The sequence below is a fragment of the Rana temporaria genome, chromosome 7 (assembly GCF_905171775.1).
Source record: "Rana temporaria chromosome 7, aRanTem1.1, whole genome shotgun sequence".
Classification (NCBI taxonomy): Eukaryota; Metazoa; Chordata; class Amphibia; order Anura; family Ranidae; genus Rana; species Rana temporaria.
This window is the reverse complement of record NC_053495.1, coordinates 197,037,367-197,063,649: the sequence shown is the minus strand read 5'-3', so window position 1 is coordinate 197,063,649 and position 26,283 is coordinate 197,037,367. Positions and strand designations below refer to the sequence as shown.

The window sequence follows — 26,283 nt, the reverse complement described above, 5'->3', positions numbered from 1 at the left end:
TCTGTAGAGAGTCTCAGCCCTCCTCTGTGGCCCCCAGGGTCTGTCCATGGTCTGTAGAGAGTCTCAGCCCTCCTCTGTGGCACCCCAGGGTCTGTCCAGGGTTTGTAGAGAGTCTCAGCCCTCCTCTGTGGCCCCCAGGGTCTGTAGAGAGTCTCAGACCTCCTCTGTGGCCCCCAGGGTCTGTCCATGGTCTGTAGAGAGTCTCAGCCCTCCTCTGTGGCACCCAGGGTCTGTCAATGGTCTGTAGAGAGTCTCAGCCCTCCTCTGTGGCCCCCAGGGTCTGTCCATGGTCTGTAGAGAGTCTCAGCCCTCCTCTGTGGCCCCCCAAGGTCTGTCCATGGTCTGTAGAGAGTCTCAGCCCTCCTCTGTGGCCCCCCAGTTTCTGTCCATGGTCTGTAGAGAGTCTCAGCCCTCCTCTGTGGCCTCCCAGTTTCTGTCCATGGTCTGTAGAGAGTCTCAGCCCTCCTCTGTGGCCCCCAGGGTCTGTAGAGAGTCTCAGCCCTCCTCTGTGGCCCCCCAGTTTCTGTTCATGGTCTGTAGAGAGTCTCAGCCTTCCTCTGTGGCCCCCAGAGTCTGTAGAGAGTCTCACCCCTCCCCTGTGGCCCCCAGAGTCTGTCCATGGTCTGTAGAGAGTCTCAGCCCTCCCCTGTGGCCCCCAGATTCTGTCCATGGTCTGTAGAGAGTCTCAGCCCTCCTCTGTGGCCCCCCAGTTTCTGTCCATGGTCTGTAGAGAGTCTCAGCCCTCCTCTGTGGCCCCCAGGGTCTGTAGAGAGTCTCAGCCCTCCTCTGTGGCCCCCCAGTTTCTGTCCATGGTCTGTAGAGAGTCTCAGCCCTCCTCTGTGGCCCCCAGGGTCTGTAGAGAGTCTCAGCCCTCCTCTGTGGCCCCCAGGGTCTGTCCATGGTCTGTAGAGAGTCTCAGCCCTCCTCTGTGGCCCCCCAGTTTCTGTCCATGGTCTGTAGAGAGTCTCAGCTCTCCTCTGTGGCCCCCCAGAGTCTGTCCATGGTCTGTAGAGAGTCTCAGCCCTCCTCTGTGGCCCCCCAGTTTCTGTCCATGGTCTGTAGAGAGTCTCAGCCCTCCTCTGTGGCCCCCAGGGTCTGTAGAGAGTCTCAGCCCTCCTCTGTGGCCCCCCAGTTTCTGTCCATGGTCTGTAGAGAGTCTCAGCCCTCCTCTGTGGCCCCCAGGGTCTGTAGAGAGTCTCAGCCCTCCTCTGTGGCCCCCCAGTTTCTGTCCATGGTCTGTAGAGAGTCTCAGCTCTCCTCTGTGGCCCCCCAGTTTCTGTCCATGGTCTGTAGAGAGTCTCAGCCCTCCTATGTGGCCCCCAGGGTCTGTCCATGGTGTGTAGAGAGTCTCAGCCCTCCCCTGTGGCCCCAGAGTCTGTCCATGGTCTGTAGAGAGTCTCAGCCCTCCTCTGTGGCCCCCCAGTTTCTGTCCATGGTCTGTAGAGAGTCTCAGCCCTCCTCTGTGGCCCCCCAGTTTCTGTCCATGGTCTGTAGAGAGTCTCAGCCCTCCTCTGTGGCCCCCAGGGTCTGTAGAGAGTCTCAGCCCTCCTCTGTGGCCCCCCAGTTTCTGTCCATGGTCTGTAGAGAGTCTCAGCCTTCCTCTGTGGCCCCCAGAGTCTGTAGAGAGTCTCACCCCTCCCCTGTGGCCCCCAGAGTCTGTCCATGGTCTGTAGAGAGTCTCAGCCCTCCCCTGTGGCCCCCAGAGTCTGTCCATGGTCTGTAGAGAGTCTCAGCCCTCCTCTGTGGCCCCCCAGTTTCTGTCCATGGTCTGTAGAGAGTCTCAGCCCTCCTCTGTGGCCCCCAGGGTCTGTAGAGAGTCTCAGCCCTCCTCTGTGGCCCCCCAGTTTCTGTCCATGGTCTGTAGAGAGTCTCAGCCCTCCTCTGTGGCCCCCAGGGTCTGTAGAGAGTCTCAGCCCTCCTCTGTGGCCCCCCAGTTTCTGTCCATGGTCTGTAGAGAGTCTCAGCTCTCCTCTGTGGCCCCCCAGTTTCTGTCCATGGTCTGTAGAGAGTCTCAGCCCTCCTATGTGGCCCCCAGGGTCTGTCCATGGTGTGTAGAGAGTCTCAGCCCTCCCCTGTGGCCCCAGAGTCTGTCCATGGTCTGTAGAGAGTCTCAGCTCTCCTCTGTGGCCCCCCAGTTTCTGTCCATGGTCTGTAGAGAGTCTCAGCCCTCCTCTGTGGCCCCCCAGTTTCTGTCCATGGTCTGTAGAGAGTCTCAGCCCTCCTCTGTGGCCCCCAGGGTCTGTAGAGAGTCTCAGCCCTCCTCTGTGGCCCCCCAGTTTCTGTCCATGGTCTGTAGAGAGTCTCAGCCCTCCTCTGTGGCCCCCAGGGTCTGTAGAGAGTCTCAGCCCTCCTCTGTGGCCCCCCAGTTTCTGTCCATGGTCTGTAGAGAGTCTCAGCCCTCCTCTGTGGCCCCCAGGGTCTGTAGAGAGTCTCAGCCCTCCTCTGTGGCCCCCCAGTTTCTGTCCATGGTCTGTAGAGAGTCTCAGCTCTCCTCTGTGGCCCCCCAGTTTCTGTCCATGGTCTGTAGAGAGTCTCAGCCCTCCTATGTGGCCCCCAGGGTCTGTCCATGGTGTGTAGAGAGTCTCAGCCCTCCCCTGTGGCCCCAGAGTCTGTCCATGGTCTGTAGAGAGTCTCAGCTCTCCTCTGTGGCCCCCCAGTTTCTGTCCATGGTCTGTAGAGAGTCTCAGCCCTCCTCTGTGGCCCCCCAGTTTCTGTCCATGGTCTGTAGAGAGTCTCGGCCCTCCTCTGTGGCCCCCAGGGTCTGTAGAGAGTCTCAGCCCTCCTCTGTGGCCCCCCAGTTTCTGTCCATGGTCTGTAGAGAGTCTCAGCCTTCCTCTGTGGCCCCCAGAGTCTGTAGAGAGTCTCACCCCTCCCCTGTGGCCCCCAGAGTCTGTCCATGGTCTGTAGAGAGTCTCAGCCCTCCCCTGTGGCCCCCAGAGTCTGTCCATGGTCTGTAGAGAGTCTCAGCCCTCCTCTGTGGCCCCCCAGTTTCTGTCCATGGTCTGTAGAGAGTCTCAGCCCTCCTCTGTGGCCCCCAGGGTCTGTAGAGAGTCTCAGCCCTCCTCTGTGGCCCCCCAGTTTATGTCCATGGTCTGTAGAGAGTCTCAGCCCTCCTCTGTGGCCCCCAGGGTCTGTAGAGAGTCTCAGCCCTCCTCTGTGGCCCCCCAGTTTCTGTCCATGGTCTGTAGAGAGTCTCAGCTCTCCTCTGTGGCCCCCCAGTTTCTGTCCATGGTCTGTAGAGAGTCTCAGCCCTCCTATGTGGCCCCCAGGGTCTGTCCATGGTGTGTAGAGAGTCTCAGCCCTCCCCTGTGGCCCCAGAGTCTGTCCATGGTCTGTAGAGAGTCTCAGCTCTCCTCTGTGGCCCCCCAGTTTCTGTCCATGGTCTGTAGAGAGTCTCAGCCCTCCTCTGTGGCCCCCCAGTTTCTGTCCATGGTCTGTAGAGAGTCTCAGCCCTCCTCTGTGGCCCCCAGGGTCTGTAGAGAGTCTCAGCCCTCCCCTGTGGCCCCCCAGTTTCTGTCCATGGTCTGTAGAGAGTCTCAGCCCTCCTCTGTGGCCCCCCAGGGTCTGTCCATGGTCTGTAGAGAGTCTCAATCCTCCTCTGTGGCCCCCCAGTTTCTGTCCATGGTCTGTAGAGAGTCTCAGCCCTCCTCTGTGGCCCCCCAGTTTCTGTCCATGGTCTGTAGAGAGTCTCAGCCCTCCTCTGTGGCCCCCCAGAGTCTGTCCATGGTCTGTAGAGAGTCTCAGCCCTCCTCTGTGGCCCCCCAGTTTCTGTCCATGGTCTGTAGAGAGTCTCAGCCCTCCCCTGTGGCCCCAGAGTCTGTCCATGGTCTGTAGAGAGTCTCAGCCCTCCTCTGTGGCCCCCAGGGTCTGTAGAGAGTCTCAGCCCTCCTCTGTGGCCCCCCAGTTTCTGCCCATGGTCTGTAGAGAGTCTCAGCCCTCCCCTGTGGCCCCCAGAGTCTGTAGAGAGTCTCAGCCTTCCTCTGTGGCCCCCCAGGGTCTGTCCATGGTCTGTAGAGAGTCTCAGCCCTCCTCTGTGGCCCCCAGGGTCTGTAGAGAGTCTCAGCCCTCCCCTGTGGCCCCCAGAGTCTGTCCATGGTCTGTAGAGAGTCTCAGCCCTCCTCTGTGGCCTCCCAGTTTCTGTCCATGGTCTGTAGAGAGTCTCAGCCCTCCTCTGTGGCCCCCAGGGTCTGTAGAGAGTCTCAGCCCTCCTCTGTGGCCCCCCAGTTTCTGTTCATGGTCTGTAGAGAGTCTCAGCCTTCCTCTGTGGCCCCCAGAGTCTGTAGAGAGTCTCACCCCTCCCCTGTGGCCCCCAGAGTCTGTCCATGGTCTGTAGAGAGTCTCAGCCCTCCCCTGTGGCCCCCAGATTCTGTCCATGGTCTGTAGAGAGTCTCAGCCCTCCTCTGTGGCCCCCCAGTTTCTGTCCATGGTCTGTAGAGAGTCTCAGCCCTCCTCTGTGGCCCCCAGGGTCTGTAGAGAGTCTCAGCCCTCCTCTGTGGCCCCCCAGTTTCTGTCCATGGTCTGTAGAGAGTCTCAGCCCTCCTCTGTGGCCCCCAGGGTCTGTAGAGAGTCTCAGCCCTCCTCTGTGGCCCCCAGGGTCTGTCCATGGTCTGTAGAGAGTCTCAGCCCTCCTCTGTGGCCCCCCAGTTTCTGTCCATGGTCTGTAGAGAGTCTCAGCTCTCCTCTGTGGCCCCCCAGAGTCTGTCCATGGTCTGTAGAGAGTCTCAGCCCTCCTCTGTGGCCCCCCAGTTTCTGTCCATGGTCTGTAGAGAGTCTCAGCCCTCCTCTGTGGCCCCCAGGGTCTGTAGAGAGTCTCAGCCCTCCTCTGTGGCCCCCCAGTTTCTGTCCATGGTCTGTAGAGAGTCTCAGCCCTCCTCTGTGGCCCCCAGGGTCTGTAGAGAGTCTCAGCCCTCCTCTGTGGCCCCCCAGTTTCTGTCCATGGTCTGTAGAGAGTCTCAGCTCTCCTCTGTGGCCCCCCAGTTTCTGTCCATGGTCTGTAGAGAGTCTCAGCCCTCCTATGTGGCCCCCAGGGTCTGTCCATGGTGTGTAGAGAGTCTCAGCCCTCCCCTGTGGCCCCAGAGTCTGTCCATGGTCTGTAGAGAGTCTCAGCTCTCCTCTGTGGCCCCCCAGTTTCTGTCCATGGTCTGTAGAGAGTCTCAGCCCTCCTCTGTGGCCCCCCAGTTTCTGTCCATGGTCTGTAGAGAGTCTCAGCCCTCCTCTGTGGCCCCCAGGGTCTGTAGAGAGTCTCAGCCCTCCTCTGTGGCCCCCCAGTTTCTGTCCATGGTCTGTAGAGAGTCTCAGCCTTCCTCTGTGGCCCCCAGAGTCTGTAGAGAGTCTCACCCCTCCCCTGTGGCCCCCAGAGTCTGTCCATGGTCTGTAGAGAGTCTCAGCCCTCCCCTGTGGCCCCCAGAGTCTGTCCATGGTCTGTAGAGAGTCTCAGCCCTCCTCTGTGGCCCCCCAGTTTCTGTCCATGGTCTGTAGAGAGTCTCAGCCCTCCTCTGTGGCCCCCAGGGTCTGTAGAGAGTCTCAGCCCTCCTCTGTGGCCCCCCAGTTTCTGTCCATGGTCTGTAGAGAGTCTCAGCCCTCCTCTGTGGCCCCCAGGGTCTGTAGAGAGTCTCAGCCCTCCTCTGTGGCCCCCCAGTTTCTGTCCATGGTCTGTAGAGAGTCTCAGCTCTCCTCTGTGGCCCCCCAGTTTCTGTCCATGGTCTGTAGAGAGTCTCAGCCCTCCTATGTGGCCCCCAGGGTCTGTCCATGGTGTGTAGAGAGTCTCAGCCCTCCCCTGTGGCCCCAGAGTCTGTCCATGGTCTGTAGAGAGTCTCAGCTCTCCTCTGTGGCCCCCCAGTTTCTGTCCATGGTCTGTAGAGAGTCTCAGCCCTCCTCTGTGGCCCCCCAGTTTCTGTCCATGGTCTGTAGAGAGTCTCAGCCCTCCTCTGTGGCCCCCAGGGTCTGTAGAGAGTCTCAGCCCTCCTCTGTGGCCCCCCAGTTTCTGTCCATGGTCTGTAGAGAGTCTCAGCCCTCCTCTGTGGCCCCCAGGGTCTGTAGAGAGTCTCAGCCCTCCTCTGTGGCCCCCCAGTTTCTGTCCATGGTCTGTAGAGAGTCTCAGCCCTCCTCTGTGGCCCCCAGGGTCTGTAGAGAGTCTCAGCCCTCCTCTGTGGCCCCCCAGTTTCTGTCCATGGTCTGTAGAGAGTCTCAGCCCTCCTCTGTGGCCCCCCAGTTTCTGTCCATGGTCTGTAGAGAGTCTCAGCCCTCCTATGTGGCCCCCAGGGTCTGTCCATGGTGTGTAGAGAGTCTCAGCCCTCCCCTGTGGCCCCAGAGTCTGTCCATGGTCTGTAGAGAGTCTCAGCTCTCCTCTGTGGCCCCCCAGTTTCTGTCCATGGTCTGTAGAGAGTCTCAGCCCTCCTCTGTGGCCCCCCAGTTTCTGTCCATGGTCTGTAGAGAGTCTCGGCCCTCCTCTGTGGCCCCCAGGGTCTGTAGAGAGTCTCAGCCCTCCTCTGTGGCCCCCCAGTTTCTGTCCATGGTCTGTAGAGAGTCTCAGCCTTCCTCTGTGGCCCCCAGAGTCTGTAGAGAGTCTCACCCCTCCCCTGTGGCCCCCAGAGTCTGTCCATGGTCTGTAGAGAGTCTCAGCCCTCCCCTGTGGCCCCCAGAGTCTGTCCATGGTCTGTAGAGAGTCTCAGCCCTCCTCTGTGGCCCCCCAGTTTCTGTCCATGGTCTGTAGAGAGTCTCAGCCCTCCTCTGTGGCCCCCAGGGTCTGTAGAGAGTCTCAGCCCTCCTCTGTGGCCCCCCAGTTTATGTCCATGGTCTGTAGAGAGTCTCAGCCCTCCTCTGTGGCCCCCAGGGTCTGTAGAGAGTCTCAGCCCTCCTCTGTGGCCCCCCAGTTTCTGTCCATGGTCTGTAGAGAGTCTCAGCTCTCCTCTGTGGCCCCCCAGTTTCTGTCCATGGTCTGTAGAGAGTCTCAGCCCTCCTATGTGGCCCCCAGGGTCTGTCCATGGTGTGTAGAGAGTCTCAGCCCTCCCCTGTGGCCCCAGAGTCTGTCCATGGTCTGTAGAGAGTCTCAGCTCTCCTCTGTGGCCCCCCAGTTTCTGTCCATGGTCTGTAGAGAGTCTCAGCCCTCCTCTGTGGCCCCCCAGTTTCTGTCCATGGTCTGTAGAGAGTCTCAGCCCTCCTCTGTGGCCCCCAGGGTCTGTAGAGAGTCTCAGCCCTCCTCTGTGGCCCCCCAGTTTCTGTCCATGGTCTGTAGAGAGTCTCAGCCCTCCTCTGTGGCCCCCCAGGGTCTGTCCATGGTCTGTAGAGAGTCTCAATCCTCCTCTGTGGCCCCCCAGTTTCTGTCCATGGTCTGTAGAGAGTCTCAGCCCTCCTCTGTGGCCCCCCAGTTTCTGTCCATGGTCTGTAGAGAGTCTCAGCCCTCCTCTGTGGCCCCCCAGAGTCTGTCCATGGTCTGTAGAGAGTCTCAGCCCTCCTCTGTGGCCCCCCAGTTTCTGTCCATGGTCTGTAGAGAGTCTCAGCCCTCCCCTGTGGCCCCAGAGTCTGTCCATGGTCTGTAGAGAGTCTCAGCCCTCCTCTGTGGCCCCCAGGGTCTGTAGAGAGTCTCAGCCCTCCTCTGTGGCCCCCCAGTTTCTGCCCATGGTCTGTAGAGAGTCTCAGCCCTCCCCTGTGGCCCCCAGAGTCTGTAGAGAGTCTCAGCCTTCCTCTGTGGCCCCCCAGGGTCTGTCCATGGTCTGTAGAGAGTCTCAGCCCTCCTCTGTGGCCCCCAGGGTCTGTAGAGAGTCTCAGCCCTCCCCTGTGGCCCCCAGAGTCTGTCTATGGTCTGTAGAGAGTCTCAGCCTTCCTCTGTGGCCCCCCAGGGTCTGTCCATGGTCTGTAGAGAGTCTCAGCCCTCCCCTGTGGCCCCCAGAGTCTGTCCATGGTCTGTAGAGAGTCTCAGCCCTCCCCTGTGGCCCCCAGAGTCTGTCCATGGTATGTAGAGAGTCTCAGCCCTCCTCTGTGGCCCCCCAGGGTCTGTCCATGGTCTGTAGAGAGTCTCAGCCCTCCTCTGTGGCCCCCCAGGGTCTGTCCATGGTCTGTAGAGAGTCTCAGCCCTCCTCTGTGGCCCCCATGGTCTGTAGAGAGTCTCAGCCCTCCTCTGTGGCCCCCCAGTTTCTGTCCAGGGTCTGTAGAGAGTCTCAGCCCTCCTCTGTGGCCCCCCAGGGTCTGTAGAGAGTCTCAGCCCTCCTCTGTGTGGATCCTCAGCCCAGCCTCTCTGCCCCTCCTGCTGCACCTCTCATGTAAACAACTTTGCTATATTTACACCAGTGGGCAGGAAAATGGGGCACACATGCCAGATTTTAACCCACATGCCAGATTTTAACCCTTCACCCCCCAACCCACTACCTCTCAGTGGCAGCCTTCTCTTCCCCACCAACCATGCCAAGGTTAAATGTCCACCACCAACCTGTATCCAGAGCAAGGTGCAGACACTCAGTGCCATCCTCCGCATGTCCGATCTCCAGCACAATGTCATGGTATGGGAGCCCCCTCCGTGCCAGCTGTGCCCCCAACCATGCAGTGCCATGTAGTGCCATGCATTGGGCGGGGAGGTACGCCCCTGGCGGTGGCAGGCGTAGCACCCCCGTCCTCTTGCCCCCTTTGCCAGCTCTGTCGGTGCCCAGATCTGCCCGGGGCCGGGATGGTGACGCAGCAGCTGTAACGTGACTGGCGCCATGTTTCTGTTTTTATGAAATCTCTCCCCAGCCATGTGATGGAAAGAGAAAAAAAAAAAACTTCCGGGTCTCATGACAGGAAAATAACAAAAAGCACATGAGCTGGGTACAGAGGGGGCTGGGATGGGCAGCGGACATGAGCTGGGTACAAAGGGGGCTGGAATGGGCAGCAGACATGAGCTGGGTACAGAGGGGGCAGGGATGGGCAGCAGGCATGAGCTGGGTACAAAGGGGGCTGGGATGGGCAGCAGACATGAGCTGGGTACAGAGAGGGCAGGGATGGGCAGAAGACATGAGATGGGTACTGAGGGGGCTGGGATGGGCAGCAGACATGAGCTGGGTACAGAGAGGGCAGGGATGGGCAGAAGAAATTAGATGGGTAAAGAGAGGGCAGGGATGGACAGAAGACATGAGATGGGTACTGAGGGGGCTGGGATGGGCAACAGACATGAGCTGGGTACAGAGGGGAATGGGATGGGCAGCAGACAGGAGATGGGTACTGAGGGGGATGGGCAGCAGCAGACATGAGCTGGGTACTGAGGGGGCTGGGATGGGCAACAGACATGAGCTGGGTACAGAGGGGAATGGGATGGGCAGCAGACAGGTGATGGGTACTGAGGGGGCTGGGATGGGCAGCAGACATGAGATGGGTACTGAGGGGGCTGGGCTGGGCAGCAGACATGAGCTGGGTACTGAGGGGTCAGGGATAGGCAGCATACATGAGATGGGTACAGAGGGGACTGGGATGGGTACAGAAGGTGCTGGTATGGGCAACAGACATGAGCTGGGTACTGAGGGGGCTGGGATGGGCAGCATTGGATGGGTACTGAGAGGGCTGGGATGGGCATCAGACATGAGATTGGTATTGAGGGGGTTGGGATGGGCAGCAGACATGAGCTGGGTACAGAGGGGGCTGGGATGGACAGCAGACATGAGCTAGGTACAGAGGGGGCTGGGATGGGCAGCAGACATGATAGATGGGTACTGAGAGGGCTGGGATGGGCAGCAGACATGAGAGATGGGTAATGAGGGAGCTGGGATGGGCAGCAGACATGAGCTGGGTACAGAGGGGGCTGGGATGGGAAGCAGACATGAGATGGGTACTGAGGGGGATGGGCAGCAGACATGAGATGGTTACAGAGGGGGCTGGGATGGGCAGCAGACATCCCAGCCCCCTTAGTATCAACCTCATGTCTGCTGACTGTCCAAGCCCCCTCAGTGACCCTCCTGGCAGGCGCAATAATGTTGTGGAAGCCCCTGGACATTCGTCTTTTACTGTGGGTTTTTCTCTTACTGGCACGCTGGCGTCATCCGAATAAGTATCAGTTCGCCATCATCACTCCTGAAGAAGCACTACTTGCGAAACACGTCGAGAATTCACATCCGGATAAAACTATTGTGCTAAAGAATCATCATTATCTTTACATTTCTGGAAGGCTACAATTTGTTATATATCTATGAAAGGATACCGGATGTGTAATGGTGTCTGATATTACATCTGCTGTTTATGACGCAGTCATTTTCATCTTTTACTCATGCCACTGATCCAGGGCAAACTGGGTTCTGGGCTTGCGGCACCCCAGATGGCACCCGGGTTCAGAAACACTACCCAGAAGAACAAAGCACTTCTCATTGGTTATGCTGACCATTGAGTGCTTGACACACACTGCAAACATTATTGTTCTGCCTCCATGTTTTGCCTGCAATATCAGATTTGACCACAAGATGGAGCTCGTGGTAAGTTACTGTTTTTGCAGAAACTAGAAACTGTTCACCTTTAACAAAAGTTCCCACCATTCTTCAGTCTAAGGAAGGGAAACAGGTGCATCCTGGGAACTCAAACTCCATTTCAGAGACTGAAAGAAGGAAGCAGTTCTCAGAGCACATGTTGGACTAAAACTTGCATCCGCTAAACGCAGAATCGCTGGTGAGAATTACTTATTATCGCCATCTACAGCCTACCTTAGTCATTGTATTTCTGTATACTTCATATACTGATTATATGTATCTGTATTTGTTTTTTTATCATCGGTTTCCCTGCTCGCCCCTGGTGCCGACGCGCGTGCTCGGCGGGTGCAATCGCTCGTTACAGAGCGAGAACCGGGAGCTGTGTGTGTAAACACACAGGCCCGGATTCAGAGAGCAGTTACGACGGCGTATCTCCCGATCCGCCGTCGTAACTCTGAGTTTCGGCGTCGTATCTATGCGACTGATTCGTAGAATCAGTTACGCATAGATTTCCCTAAGATTCGACCAGCGTAAGTGTCTTACACCGTCGTATCTTAGGCTGCATATTTACGCTGGCCGCTAGGTGGCGCTTCCGTAGATTTATGCAAGGAATATGCTAATTAGGTAGATACGGCGATTCAGAAACGTACGTCCGCCCGGCGCATTTTTTTACGTCGTTTACGTTCGGCTTTTTCCGGCGTAAAGTTACCCCTGCTATATGAGGGGTTTCCTATGTTAAGTATGGACGTCGTTCCCGCGTCGAATTTTGAAAAATTCACGTCGTTTGCGTAAGTCATTCGTGAATAGGGCTGTACGTAAGTTGCGTTCACGTCTAAAGCAATGACGATTTGCGGCCTAATTTCGAGCATGCGCACTGGGATTCTTTCACGAACGGCGCATGCGCCGTTCGTAAAAAATTTAAAATGAATGAATGAAAAACTTATATAGCGCGGCACATGCGAACTGAATCGCTTCTGCGCTTCTGGGGTCACATGAAATTTAAATAAAACACGCCCACATCATCCAGATTTGAATTAGGCGGGCTCACGCCGGACCACATACGTTACGCCGCCGTAACTTAGGGCGCAAGTTCTTTCTGAATACAGAACTTGCGCCGTAATTTACGGCGGCATAACGTATCTGAGATACGTTACGCCCGCCAATAGATACACCAATGTATCTGAATCCGGGCCACAGATGTCGGTCCTGTCAGGGGGAGAAATGACTGTTCGTCTGTTCATACAATGTATGAACAGCGATCTGTCATTTCCCCTAGTCAGTCCCACCCCCCCTTCAGTTAGAACACACCCAGGGAACATACTTAACCCCTTCCTTGCCCCCTAGTGTTATCCCCTTCCCTGCCAGTGGCATTTTTATAGTAATCAATGCATTTTTATAGCACTGATCGCTAAAAAAATGGCAATGGTCCCAAAAATTTGTCAAAAGTGTCCGAAGTGTCCGCCATAATGTCGCAGTGCCGATAAAAATCGCTGATCGCCGCCATTACTAGTAAAAAAAAAAAAAAATATTATTAAAAATGCCATAAAACTATCCCCTATTTTGTAGACGCTATAACTTTTGCGCAAACCAATCAATAAACGCTTATTGCATTTTTTTTAACGAAAAATATGTAAAAAGAATACGTATCGGCCTAAACTGAGGAAAAATATATTTTTTTAATATATTTTTTGGGGGATATTTATTATAGCAAAAAGTAAAAAATATTCATTTTTTTTCAAAATTGTCGCTCTATTTTTGTTTATAGCGCAAAAAATAAAAACCGCAGAGGTGATCAAATACCACCAAAAGAAAGCTCTATTTGTGGGGAAAAAAAAGACGCCAATTTTGTTTGGGAGCCACGTCGCACGACTGTGCAATTGTCAGTTAAAGCGACGCAGTGCCGAATCGCAAAAAGTGGCCCGTTCCTTGACCAGCAAAATGGTCCGGGGCTGAAGTGGTTAGGATAAAAAAACCTTCTGACTTTTTACAACCACTTTTAGGCCCCTTTCACACTTGTGTGACTTGTACTGCGACTCAGGACTGCAAAGTCGCATGACAAATCATTGTATCCCATGATTTCCAATGAGTTCCATTCATATCTGTGCGACTTCAAGTCAAACTGACTTTTAAAGTAGTCCCTGTACTACTTTGGTCTGATTCTGGTGCAAGCTAGGCTCTATTACTGCGAGTTTTTGTGCGACTTGACACATGACAAGTCAAAATCCATGTATTTCAATGGTCCCCGTTCTAATTGGAGCGACTCAAGTCGCAGCGACTCCAAAAACATGCGACTTGTTCTCACCGGTCCCATTATGGTCAGTTCCATTCTGAACACACGGGGCCAGATTCAGAAAGAAGATACGACGGCGTATCTCCTGATACGCCGTCGTATCTCTGAGTCCGGTCGTCGTATCTATGCGCCTGATTCAGAGAATCAGTTACGCATAGATATTCCTAAGATCCGCCAGGTGTAAGTGTCTTACACCGTCGGATCTTAGGCTGCAATTCCAGGCCGGCCGCTAGGTGGCGTTTCGTTTTTTTTTTTACGCGACGAATATGCAAATGAGGAGTTACGCCGATTCAGAAACGAACGACCGCCCGGCGTTTTTTTTTTACGTTGTTTGTGTTCGGCTTTTTCCGGCCTATAGTTACCCCTGGGTCTATGAGGCGCAGCCAATGTTAAGTATGGCCGTCGTTCCCGCGCCGAGTTTTGGCATTTTTACGTCGTTTGCGTAAGTCGTTCGCGAATACGGATGGACGTAATTTACGTTCACGATGAAAGCAATGACGTCCTTGCGACGTCATTTAGAGCAATGCACACTGGGAGATTTTACGGACGGCGCATGCGCCGTTCAAGTAAAACGTAAAAAACGCGGGGTCAAGGGAAATTTAAATAAAACACGCCCCCTACATCCCCATTTGAATTACGCGGCCTTACGCCGCAACACATACGCTACGCCGCTCTAAGAGCACAAGTTCTTTGTGAATAAAGAACTTGCGCCCAAAGTTAGAGCGGCGTAACGTATCGGAGATATAGTTACCGGAACACACATTGGAGATACGTTACGCGGGCCAATGTATCTGAATCCGGCCCACGGTTAGCAGCGTTCAGCATGTGATGTGGATCCGACCAATGAGGGGATCACATGCTCAGCACACGCTCAGAATGTCCTTACTGTCTAATTGGGGAATTGGATCTGTGTGCTCCGAATTATATCCTCGGACTGCCTTCCAATGAATGACCATGGCTGGCATCAGCACACAGATCAGCCTTTACCTTCTCAGTGACAGCCAACTGATGCTTGGCAGCCAGGGCCGGGACAAGGGGTGAGCAGGAGGGGCAGCTGTAGGGTTGCCACCTTCTCCTCAAGCCAAACCCGATCACTTTAGCAGTACAGGGCAATTTATTTATTTTTTTCATAGAAAACATTATAGGATTATAAAAGACCCGGGACACCTTTGGATGCCCCGGAGTAGTAATTAGCGGTGCAACGGATCGTGACCGATCTGTGATCCGAACGGGTCGACCTGTTCGGATCAGCACAGAACGCGATCCGTGGAGCGCATCGCTGCCTCGGCCTTACGAAAGGCCGCGGCTTCGGCCTAGCTCCGGAGCGGTCGGCCATCTTGGTACACCTGGCGGCGGCTGCTTAGGTGCGCGCTGACGTCATCACCTCTCCCTCATCTGCTCGTGGATCTTCTAGCCGACTAATCTGCAAGAGCGCTTCAAGTACAGTGAGTTTTGGCAATGTTGGACTGGACATTACAGTGTTGAGTGGGGGCAATGGTGGATGACTGGATGTTACAGTGAGTTTTGGCAATGGTGGATATATTACAGTGGGGGAGATGACGTGGATAATACTACAGCAGTGGGGGAGATGTCTGTGGATATTATTACAGTGGGGAGGGGGAGATGTCTGGACTTTACAGTGGGGGGGGGGGGATGTCTGGATATTACAGTGGGGGAGATGTCTGTGGATATTACAGTGGGGGAGATGTCTGTGGATATTACAGTGGGGGAGATGTCTGTGGATATTACAGTGGGGGAGATGTCTGTGGATATTACAGTGGGGGAGATGTCTGTGGATATTACAGTGGGGGAGATGTCTGTGGATATTACAGTGGGGGAGATGTCTGTGGATATTACAGTGGGGGAGATGTCTGTGGATATTACAGTGGGGGAGATGTCTGTGCATATTACAGTGGGGGAAATGTCTGTGGATATTACAGTGGGGGAGATGTCTGTGGATATTACAGTGGGGGAGATGTCTGTGGATATTACAGTGGGGGAGGTGTCTGTGGATATTACAGTGGGGGGAGATGTCTGTGGATATTACAGTGGGGGAGATGTCTGTGGATATTACAGTGGGGGAGGTGTCTGTGGATATTACAGTGGGGGGAGATGTCTGTGGATATTACAGTGGGGGAGATGTCTGTGGATATTACAGTGGGGGAGATGTCTGTGGATATTACAGTGAGGGAGATTGTGGATATTACAGTGGAGGGAGATTGTGGATATTACAGTGGAGGGAGATTGTGGATATTACAGTGGGGGAGATGTCTGTGGATATTACAGTGGGGGAGATGTCTGTGGATATTACAGTGGGGGAGATGTCTGTGGATATTACAGTGAGGGAGATTGTGGATATTACAGTGGAGGGAGATTGTGTATATTACAGTGGAGGGAGATTGTGGATATTACAGTGGAGGGAGATTGTGGATATTACAGTGGGGGAGATGTCTGTGGATATTACAGTGGGGGGGGGGGGGGATGTCTGTGGATATTACAGTGGAGGGAGATTGTGGATATTACAGTGGAGGGAGATTGTGGATATTACAGTGGGGGAGATGTCTGTGGATATTACAGTGGGGGAGATGTCTGTGGATATTACAGTGGAGGGAGATTGTGGATATTACAGTGGAGGGAGATTGTGGATATTACAGTGGGGGAGATGTCTGTGGATATTACAGTGGGGGAGATGTCTGTGGATATTACAGTGGGGGGGGGGATGTCTGTGGATATTACAGTGGGGGAGATGTCTGTGGATATTACAGTGGGGGGGGGATGTCTGTGGATATTACAGTGGGGGAGATTTTTTTCTTTTATTTTGCTGATCCGAAAAATGATCCGATCTGTGACTCCTGATCCGAGGAACGATACGAACCGTGAGTTTTTTGATCCGTTGCACCCCTAGTAGTAATGCGGCGCTTATATTGTGCCGCTGTAAGAAGTGGGTGTAGCCAAATTGCTCTTGCTGACATCATCGCCCCGCCCTTCAGTGATGTGGATCCTCCCACAGCTCCCGGACGGCAACAGCATACCTCCCTACTTTTTGTACTCTCCAGTTTTAGTAAATCAAGCCCAGTGTTCTGCTCTGTGGTGACATGTGGCTCCTTCTGGAGCGTTGCAGTGAAATGCATTTTAGCTCTGCTCATCGCAACCCCTGGTATGAGCGGGGCACATAGAAGGCAATTGTTTGCTAAGTGCCCTAGTGGTGATCCCGGGGGGAAAAACCCAGATCACCTTACTATATATGAACAGTGGCGGTGCGTCCATAGGGGCGCGTGGGCGGCGCCCCCTCTCTCCAGCCACCACCCTCTGTGCACTATGGATAGATAGATTCATACATAGCATGAATCTATCAAATGGCCGCCGCTGCCACCCCCTATTCAGGCGTTTGATGGACACCGTGTCTGCGTCTGATGGGCACAGTGACTGCGTTTGATGGTACAATGAGGCTGCAATTGATGGGCACAGTGGCTGCGTCTGATGGACACAGTGGCTGCGTCTGATGGGCACAGTGGCTGCGTCTAATGGGCACAATGGCTGCATCTGATGGGCACAGTGGCTGCGTTTGATGAGCACAGTGGCTGCGTTTGATGAGAACAGTGCCTGCGTTTGATGAGCACAGTGGCTGCGTCTGATGGGCACAGTGGCTGCGTTTGATGGGCACAGTGTCTGCGTTTGATGGGCACAGTGGCTGCGTTTGATGAGCACAGTGGCTGTGTTTGATGGTACAATGAGGCTGCAATTGATGGGCACAGTGGCTGCGTTTGATGGACACAGTGTCTGCGTCTGATGGGCACAGTGGCTGCGTTTGATGGACACAGTGTCTGCGTCTGATGGGCACAGTGGCTGCGTTTGATGGACACAGTGTCTGCGTTTGATGGTACAATGGGGCTGCAATTAATGGGCACAGTGGCTGCGTCTGATGGGCACAGTGGCTGCGTCTGATGGGCACAGTGGCTGCGTCTGATGGGCACAGTGGCTGCGTCTGATGGGCACAGTGGCTGCGTCTGATGAGCACAGTGGCTGTGTTTGATGGTACAATGAGGCTGCAATTGATGGGCACAGTGGCTGCGTCTGATGGGCACAGTGGCTTGCGTCTGATGGGCACAGTGGCTGCGTCTGATGGGCACAGTGGCTGCGTCTGATGGGCACAGTGGCTGCGTCTGATGGTACAATGAGGCTGCGTCTGATGGGCACAGTGGCTGCGTCTGATGGGCACAGTGGCTGCGTCTGATGGGCACAGTGGCTGCGTCTGATGGGCACAGTGGCTGCGTCTGATGAGCACAGTGGCTGCGTTTGATGGTACAATGAGGCTGAAATTGATGGGCACAGTGGCTGCGTCTGATGGGCACAGTGGCTGTGTTTGATGGACACAGTGGCTGCGTTTGATGGACACAGTGGCTGCGTTTGATGGACACAGTGGCTGCGTTTGATGGACACAGTGGCTGCGTTTGATGGACACAGTGGCTGCGTTTGATGGGCACAGTGGCTGCGTCTGATGGGCACAGTGGCTGCATCTGATGGGCACAGTGGCTGCGTCTGATGGAGCACAGTGGCTGCGTCTGATGGAGCACAGTGGCTGCGTCTGATGGAGCACAGTGGCTGCGTCTGATGGGCACAGTGTCTGCGTTTTGAGGGCACAGTGTCTGCGTCTGATGGGCACACTGTCTGCGTCTGATGGGCACAGTGTCTGCGTTTTGAGGGCACAGTGTTGCGTTTTGAGGGCACAGTGTCTGCGTTTTGAGGACACAGCGGCTGCGTTTAATGGGCACAGCGGCTGCGTTTGATGGGCACAGCGGCTGCGTCTGATGGGCACAGTGGCTGCTTCTGATAGGCACAGTGTCTGCGTCTGATGTGCACAGTGGCTGCGTTTTGAGGGGCACAGTGGCTGCGTTTTGAGGGCACAGTGGCTGCGTTTTGAGGGCACAGTGGCTGCGTTTTGAGGGCACAGTGGCTGCGTTTTGAGGGCACAGTGGCTGCGTTCGAGGGCACAGTGAGGCTGCAATTGATGTTTTTTTTGCGCCCCCCACCCCCCAAAAAAAATAAAAAATTTGAGCACCAGCCACCACTGTGTTCAGGATAGGGAAATACTTTGGTGTTCTGGCTCTGGGCACAGGTTCCCTGTCAGCTCTGTAGACAAGGAGTATTTATTAGGTGACTGTATGGGCTTAGCGAGGACTTTTTCATTTTGTCGCAGTGCCGCTCCAATATCCTTTCCCTGCGGTATTACAGAAGAAATGCAATTCATTTGGAGCTCCTCGAAGAGTCTCTGACAGTTTCTGGAAACCTTGTAGCGCTTCGCTCTGTCACTATTTATATTGTACCGGCCTCTGTTTTTCTTCGCCTTTTATCTGAAGGGACAATAAAGGAAGGAGGTCAGTGAAGCTTTTCCATGGGATCACATTCTACTTCTGGTATCCCCCATCATGTTTCTTAATTTTTTATTTTTTTTTAAATAATGGCAATTTTGTGCAATATTTAAATTAAAGAAAACTAAAACTTTACTTTTTGTGTGTGTGTGTGTGTGTATATATATATATAATTTATTGGGGAGGGTTAGATCCCTTATAGGTTTTTTTCTGCTGTCTGGGGATTATTTTCACTTCCTGTGTGGTCAAAGAGACAGGAAGTGAGGGGAAATCTCCCCAGTGGGGACACATCAGAAAGAAGCTGGCACATTTCCTGCTATCGAACTGCTCCCTCTAGTGGCTAATCTACAAATCTCTTAATACCATAACACAAATATTGAGGCGTATACGTGTACAAATTTCATATATTAACTAACTTAACCACTTGCCAACCGCCGCACACACATATACGTCGGCAGAATGGCACAGGCAGGCAAATGGGCGTACAGGTACGTTACTTTGAATTTTGTGCCTTGCGGGCAAGCCGTCGACGGCGCACACGCCGCATAGCGCGCCAGCGGGTCCTGCGAACTCGATGTTCGCCGGCGGCCCGCGATCGTGAGACCAAGGGGCAGAACAGGGAGATGGCTATGTAAACAAGGCATTTCCCTGTTCTGCTTAGTGACATGATAGAGAACTACTGTTCCCTGTGATCGGGAGCAGCGATCAGTGTCCTGTCACTTGTAGCCCATCCCCCTCACAGTTAGAATCACTCCCTAGGACACACTTAACCCCTTCTTCGCCCCCTAGTGTTTAACCCCTTACCTGCCAGTGTCATTTACACAGTAATCAGTGCATTTTTATCGCTGTATAAATGGCAATGGTCCCAAAATAGTGTCAAAAGTGTCCGATGTGTCCGCCATAATGTCGCAGTCCCGATAAAAATCACAGATCGTCACCATTACTAATAAAAAATAAATGCCATAAAAATATCCCCTATTTTGTAGACGCTATAACTTTTGCGCAAACCAATCAATATACGCTTATTGCCATTTTTTTTTTTTTTTTTTACCAAAAATATGTAGAAGAATACGTATCGGCCTAAACTGAGAAAAATTACACAGTGGGGGCTGGTGCTCAAATTTTTTTTTTTGGGGGAAGGGGGTTTATAGCGCAAAAAAAAACCCGCAGAGGTGATCAAATACCACCAAAAAGAAAGCTCTATTTGTGGGGAAAAAAAGGACGATACTTTTGTTTGGGTGTCACGTCGCACGACCGCACAATTGTCAGTTAAAGCGACGCAGTGCCGAATCGCAAAAAGTGCTGTGGTAAGGAAGGGGGGTAAATTCTTCTGGGGCTGAAGTGGTTAAGGACTGGAAGGATTTGCCCCCTTAATGACCAGGCCATTTTTTTTTGCGACTGCGGCGCTTTAACTGATTATTGTGATTTGATCACCTCTGTAGTTTTAATTTTTTGCGATATAAAAAAAAAAAAAAGAGCGTAAATTTTGACTTTTTGCTATAATAAATATCCCAAAAAATAAAATAAAAAAAACAAAAAAAATCAGTTTAGACCGATACGTAATCTTCTACATATTTTTGGTAAAACAAAAAATCGCAATAAACGTTTATATAGTGGTTTGCGCGTTATAGTGTCTACAAAACAGGGGATAGATATATGCCATTTTTATTATTTCTTTTATTTTTTACTAGTAATGGCGGCGATCTGCGATTTTTAGCGGGACTGCGACATTGTGGCGGACACATCGGAGCTCGATTTGACAGCAGTAACCGTAAGCGCAGAAATGAAGCCACTGATCTGCAGCATGCAGTGAGGGGGCAACCCCCCTAGCACTGTGCCCGGGGCCAGGCCCGGATTTCCCACAAGGCCACTGAGGCCAGGCCTTGGGGCGGCAGGGCGCCAAGGGGCGGCATTGGCATGGAGTCCCCCGACGCCCGGAACATACAGTTAAGGGCGGTAAGTTATGGGGGAATCCTATAACTCCTGTTTTGGAGGTGACAGGGTCAATAAAGAGAACATGTCACCTCCAATTGCTATCACACAGGAAATTGTTTTCTCCTGTGTGATAGCAAAAAAAGTTAAGTGAAAAAAAAATTGCTAAAAAATAAATAAATAATAATAAATAATAATTAAATTAATAAAATAAAAATGTAAAGAATAAGAAAAATAATAAGGAAAATAATAAGAAAATTATACAAAAATTAAAAAAAGTAAGCGACAAGCTACAAAAAAAAATTTGATAAAAAAGGAAAAAATAAATAAAAATCTAACTAACCGCGCCGCCCATTCTCCGTTGATTTGGGGGGGGGTGTTCGGTTGGCGGGGAGGGGGTGCATTGCGGAACCTGGCCTTGGGGCGGCAGGGAGAGCAAATCCGGCCCTGCCTGGGGCGCCCTGCCCTCCCCCCCCCCAATCCCAGCTCTGGCACGTTCCTTGTTAGTGCACTTCACCTAAACTGATTGGCTGGTTGAACTGCTGCCACTTCTGCCAGTCTGATCTCTGCAAGAAGCTGATCCCGGGCCAGATTCAGATATCTTTGTGATCTGGAGCCTCCGGGGCTGGATAGGAAGGGGTTAAGAAAGGCCCGCGGTTCCTCTTTTACATCTGTAAGTTGCTGTTTTTGTTTCTCGTTGATGGACTTATCGATCGATATGAATACTTCATAGTCAGCCGCGGGGGGGCGGTCAGAATGGTCCAGAGATTGCTTGCTTCTCTCCACGCCACTTCCAGTGATGTCATCCATCGTGTGGGAATGCGCGGCTCGACCTCTTTACTTATGTATGACCTTCTCACAGAGACCAGATCAGAAAAATGTCTTCTTCATTTTCCAGAGGAATAACCCTTTCATGCCTATGCCTATGTATGACATTTGGTATTTACAAGTTAAAATCCATATTTTTGGCTAGAAAATTACTTAGAACCCCCAAACATTATATATATATTTTTAGCAGAGAATCTAGAGAATAAAATGGCGATTGTTGCAATATTTTATGTCATACGGTATTTGTGCGGCGGTGTTTTAAACACAACTTTTTGGGAAAAATTTACTTTCATGAATTTTAAAAAAATGAAAAAGTAAAATTAGCCCAATTTTTTTGCATAATGTGAAAGATGATGTTATGCCGAGTAAATAGATACCAAGCATGACACGCTTTTATAATTGCACGCACTCGTGGAATGGCGACAAACTACGGTAACTAAAAATCTCCATAGGCGACGCTTTAAACTTTTTTTACGGTTACCAGGTTAGAGTTACAGAGTAGGCCTAGTGCTATAATTATTGCTCTCGCTCTTACGATCGCGGCGATACCTCACATGTGTTATTTGAACACCGTTTTCATATGCGGGCGCGACTTCCGTATGCGCTTTCTTTGCTGCGCAAGCTCGCGGGGAGGGGGGCGCTTTAAAAATTTATTTTTTTGTTTTCTTATTTATTTATTTATTTTTTCTAATATTAAATTTTTTTTTTTTTTTTTTTACATTTTGATCACTTTTATTGCTGTCACAAGGAATGTAAACATCCCTTGTGACAGCAATAGGTGGTGACAGGTACTCTTTATGGAGGGATCGGGGTCTAAAAGACCTCCGAGCCCTCCTTTGCACTTCAAAGTATTCAGATCGCCGAAAACGGCGATTCTGAATACTGTGTACTTTTTTAAATCCGGCGCCATTGGCATCTGAGAAACCCGGAAGTGACGTCATGACGCCGCTTCCGTGGTTTCAATGCGGACACTGAATCAAAGCCGTTTACGGCTTTGTTTCAGAGCGTGCCGAGGCGCTGGATCGTGGATCGGGTCTCCCGGTGGGACGGGAGGCCCGGTCAGAGCGGCGAGAGGCGGCGGGAGGGGGGGATGTCCCCTCCCGCTCCTCCGGCATAACAACCGAGCGGCTTTTAGCCGCATCGGTTGTTATGTTTGGAAAGCCGATCGCCGGCTCTAAACAACGGTACCGGGATGATGCCTGCAGCTGCAGGCATCATCCCGGTATAACCCCTGAAAGCCGAGGACGCATATATGCGTACGCTCGGCGTGAAAGGGATAAAGAAAAGTGCGGCAGTCCCTGCAAGAATGAACCGGGGGGGGGGGGGCACATCCCCTCCAATACTGATACTGGGGAAAATCATGTATGTTTTTTTTTTTAACATTTTATTTTTGTAAAACATTTTAAAATTTTTTTTAACATTTTATTTTTTGTAAAACATTTTTTTTTTAATAAAACATTTCTCTTTTTGATTTTAATCTTTATTTTAAATTATGTCATCACTCGGCTCTGGGGAAAATCATATTTGTTATTTTTTTTGTTTTTTATTTAAAAAAATGTTTTTTAAATAAAAAAATTTCTTTTCATTTTAATCCTTATTTTAAATGAAATCATGTGTGTGTTTTTTTTTTAAACATTCTATTTTTTTTTACAACATTTTTTTTTTAATGAAACATTTCGCTTTTAATTGTAATCTTTATTTTAAATGATGTCATCACTCGGCTCTGGGGAAAAATCATGTATGTTTTTTTTTCTGTTATTTTTCTGTGATTTTTTTTAAATCAAACAATTTTCTTTTCATTTAATATTTAATTTGATTAATGATGTCATCACTTGGCTCTGGGGAAAAATCATGTGTTTTTTTCTGTAAAAAAATGTTTTTTTTTTAAATAAAACAATTTTCTTTTAATCTTTATTTTAAATGATGTCATCACTTGGCTCTGGGGAAAAATCATGTATGTTTTTTTTTCTGTTTTTTTTTATGTAATTTTTTTAAATAAAACATTTCTTTTTTAATTTTATTAATTTTAAAAATTATGTATGATTTTTTTTTTTAAACATTTTTTTTTTTTTAAAACATTTTTTTAATTTTTTTTTAATGAAACATTTCTCTTTTAATTCTATTTTTAAAAGATGTCATCACTCGGCTCTGGGGAAACATTATGTATGATTTTTTTATGTCATTTTTTTTTTTTTTAAATAAAACAATTTTCTTTTCATTTAATTTGATCAATGATGTCATCACTCGGCTCTGGGGGAAAAACATGTATGTTTTTTTTTTTTTTTTAAATTAAACATTTTTCTTTTAATTTTAATCCTTATTTTAAAAGATGTCATCACTCGGCTCTGGGGAAAAATCATGTATTCTGTGTTTTTTTTAAATAAAACCATTTTCTTTTCATTTAATTTGATCAATGATGTCATCACTCGGCTCTGGAGAAAAATCATGTGTGTTTTTTTTTTCCCTGTTTTTTTTAAAAAAAAAATAAAGAAAAAATAAGCTCTGGGCTTAAATTAACTGGCCGAACAATGTAGCAAACCTGTCTAAATGACTGAATTTCACCCAATTTTTCATATAGCTTATGGCCCAGCATGGCTCCTTACTACAGATCCAACTTTACAAGGCGTCCCTCTGCTTTGTACTGTGTTTGATGCTCTGGGATGGCGGGGTCAGCAAGTCCAGACCGCGATCTACCAGTCGCCTGGCAACGATCTACCGGTTGCTGACCCCCGCATTAGAAAGTATAAAGGTTGATGATTGTTAAAAAAAAAAAAAAAATTGGTAGAGATTAAAGAATTCCCAAATTATTTTTGCAGTAATGATAAATTTCCACTAGGGGGCGCCAGGCTGCTGCAGTATCCCTTCCTATGGCAAGATGCTCTGGCTGTAGGCAACAACTACATTTCCCATGATGCTCAGCGCAAGGTTTTTTTTTTCTTTTCCAGCTACAATGAATTGTCCAGCATTCTTTCCTGCTGATGTGTGAGGGAGCTGCCTGTGCTGGGCGTCTGTTCCTGGTCCCCTCCTGCGGCTCCGACTCTTCTCCCTCTCCTCCAGTCGCAGAGCGGTGTGTAGAGGAGAATCATGTAATGTAAGGAGCCGGCCGCCTATTACACATCACATTACAGGAGGAAAAAGAAAATCACGACTACAGGAGGTGAGTTTGGACTTTTTTTTTTTACAAATTGCAACAATGTATGTGAGCGCAGTCCTGATCCCCCGCACATGCCGGCCAATCAGATCTGACCGCCGCTCAGCGCAGCCGACCGGGGACCGCGGGAACGCCGGCCGGGCTTGGATTTTAAAGTTTGAAAGAACTGTCCCTGGAAATTTTTTTTTTTTTTTTTTTTTAGCAGAATAAAAAAAAATATCTCATTATAGAAAATATTTTACTTTTTTTTGGGGGGGGGGGGGGGTTTACATGTAAATATTTATTGGATGGGGGGGGTGAAGAAGTTGCTTCCGGTTTAGAGTAGAACTGAAGGCAAAACTTTTTTTTTTTCATTTTGGATAAAGTAAGGGACTTTTTTTGCCGTCAGTGTCCCCAATGGGGAAATTTCCCTTCACTTCCTGTCCCATAGTCAAAACAGGAAGTGAGAGGAAATCCCTCTAATGGAGAGGGAATCCCTAGTTGTCACCAGAACTAGTGTCCCCATTGGAAGATTTCACTTCCTGTCCCATAGTCCAAACGGGAAATGGGAAGAAATCCCTCTAAAGAGAGGGAATCCCTGGTTGTCACCAGAACTAGTGTCCCCATTGGAAGATTTCCCTCCACTTCCTGTCCCATAGTCAAAACAGGAAGTGAGAGGAAATCCCTCTAAAGAGAGGGAATCCCTGGTTGTCACCAGAACTAGTGTCCCCATTGGAAGATTTCCCTCCACTTCCTGTCCCATAGTCAAAACAGGAAGTGAGAGGAAATCCCTCTAAAGAGAGGGAACCCCTAGTTGTCAGCAGAACTAGTGTCCCCATTGGAAGATTTCCCTTAACTTCCTGTCCCATAGTTTAAACAGGAAGTGGGAGGAAATCCCTCTAAAGAGAGGGAATCCCTAGTTGTCACCAGAACTAGTGTCCCCGTTGGAAGATTTCCCTTCACTTCCTGTCCCATAGTCCAAACAGGAAGTTAGAGGAAATCCCTCTAAAGAGAGGGAATCCCTAGTTCTCACCAGAACTAGTGTCCCCATTGGAAGATTTCCCTTCACTTCTTGTCCCATAGTCAAAACAGGAAGTGAGAGGAAATCCCTCTAAAGTGAGGGAATCCCTGGTTGTCACCAGAACTAGTGTCCCCATTGAAAGATTTCACTTCCTGTCCCATAGTCAAAACAGGAAGTGAGAGGAAATCCCTCTAGAGAGAAGGAATCCCTAGTTGTCACCAGAACTAGTGTCCCCATTGGAAGATTTCCCTCCACTTCCTGTCCCATAGTCAAAACAGGAAATCCCTCTAAAGAGAGGGAATCCCTAGTTGTCACCAGAACTAGTGTCCCCATTGGAAGATTTCACTTCCTGTCCCATAGTCAAAACAGGAAGTGAGAGGAAATCCCTCTAAAGAGAGGGAATCCCTGGTTGTCACCAGAACTAGTGTCCCCATTGGAAGATTTCCCTCCACTTCCTGTCCCATAGTCAAAACAGGAAGTGAGAGGAAATCCCTCTAAAGAGAGGGAATCCCTGATTGTCACCAGATCTAGTGTCCCCATTGGAAGATTTCCCTTCACTTCCTGTCCCAGAGTCCAAACAGGAAGTGAGAGGAAATCCCTCTAAAGAGAGGGAATCCCTAGTTGTCACCAGAACTAGTGTCCCCATTGGAAGATTTCACTTCCTGTCCCATAGTCAAAACAGGAAGTGAGAGGAAATCCCTCTAGAGAGAAGGAATCCCTAGTTGTCACCAGAACTAGTGTCCCCATTGGAAGATTTCCCTCCACTTCCTGTCCCATAGTCAAAACAGGAAATCCCTCTAAAGAGAGGGAATCCCTAGTTGTCACCAGAACTAGTGTCCCCATTGGAAGATTTCCCTTCACTTCCTGTCCCATAGTCCAAACAGGAAGTTAGAGGAAATCCCTCTATAGAGAGGGAATCCCTAGTTGTCACCAGAACTAGTGTCCCCATTGGAAGATTTCCCTTCACTTCTTGTCCCATAGGCAAAACAGGAAGTGAGAGGAAATCCCTCTAAAGAGAGGGAATCCCTAGTTGTCACCAGAACTAGTGTCCCCATTGGAAGATTTCCCTTCACTTCTTGTCCCATAGTCAAAACAGGAAGTGAGAGGAAATCCCTCTAAAGTGAGGGAATCCCTGGTTGTCACCAGAACTAGTGTCCCCATTGGAAGATTTCACTTCCTGTCCCATAGTCAAAACAGGAAGTGAGAGGAAATCCCTCTAGAGAGAAGGAATCCCTAGTTGTCACCAGAACTAGTGTCCCCATTGGAAGATTTCCCTCCACTTCCTGTCCCAT

The 26,283-nt window shown here is 50.7% G+C and overlaps 1 protein-coding gene across 1 annotated transcript in view; it reads left to right on the top strand.

The window, feature by feature from the left end:
* The first annotated feature begins 23,788 nt into the window (after positions 1 to 23,788).
* AK4 (adenylate kinase 4) overlaps positions 23,789 to 26,283 on the top strand; it is an 88,713-nt gene continuing 86,218 nt past the window's right edge. Inside the window, exon 1 of the mRNA XM_040360766.1 lies at positions 23,789 to 23,997. The gene's annotated coding sequence lies outside the window, so the exon portion shown is untranslated. The remainder of the gene's footprint in view (positions 23,998 to 26,283) is intronic.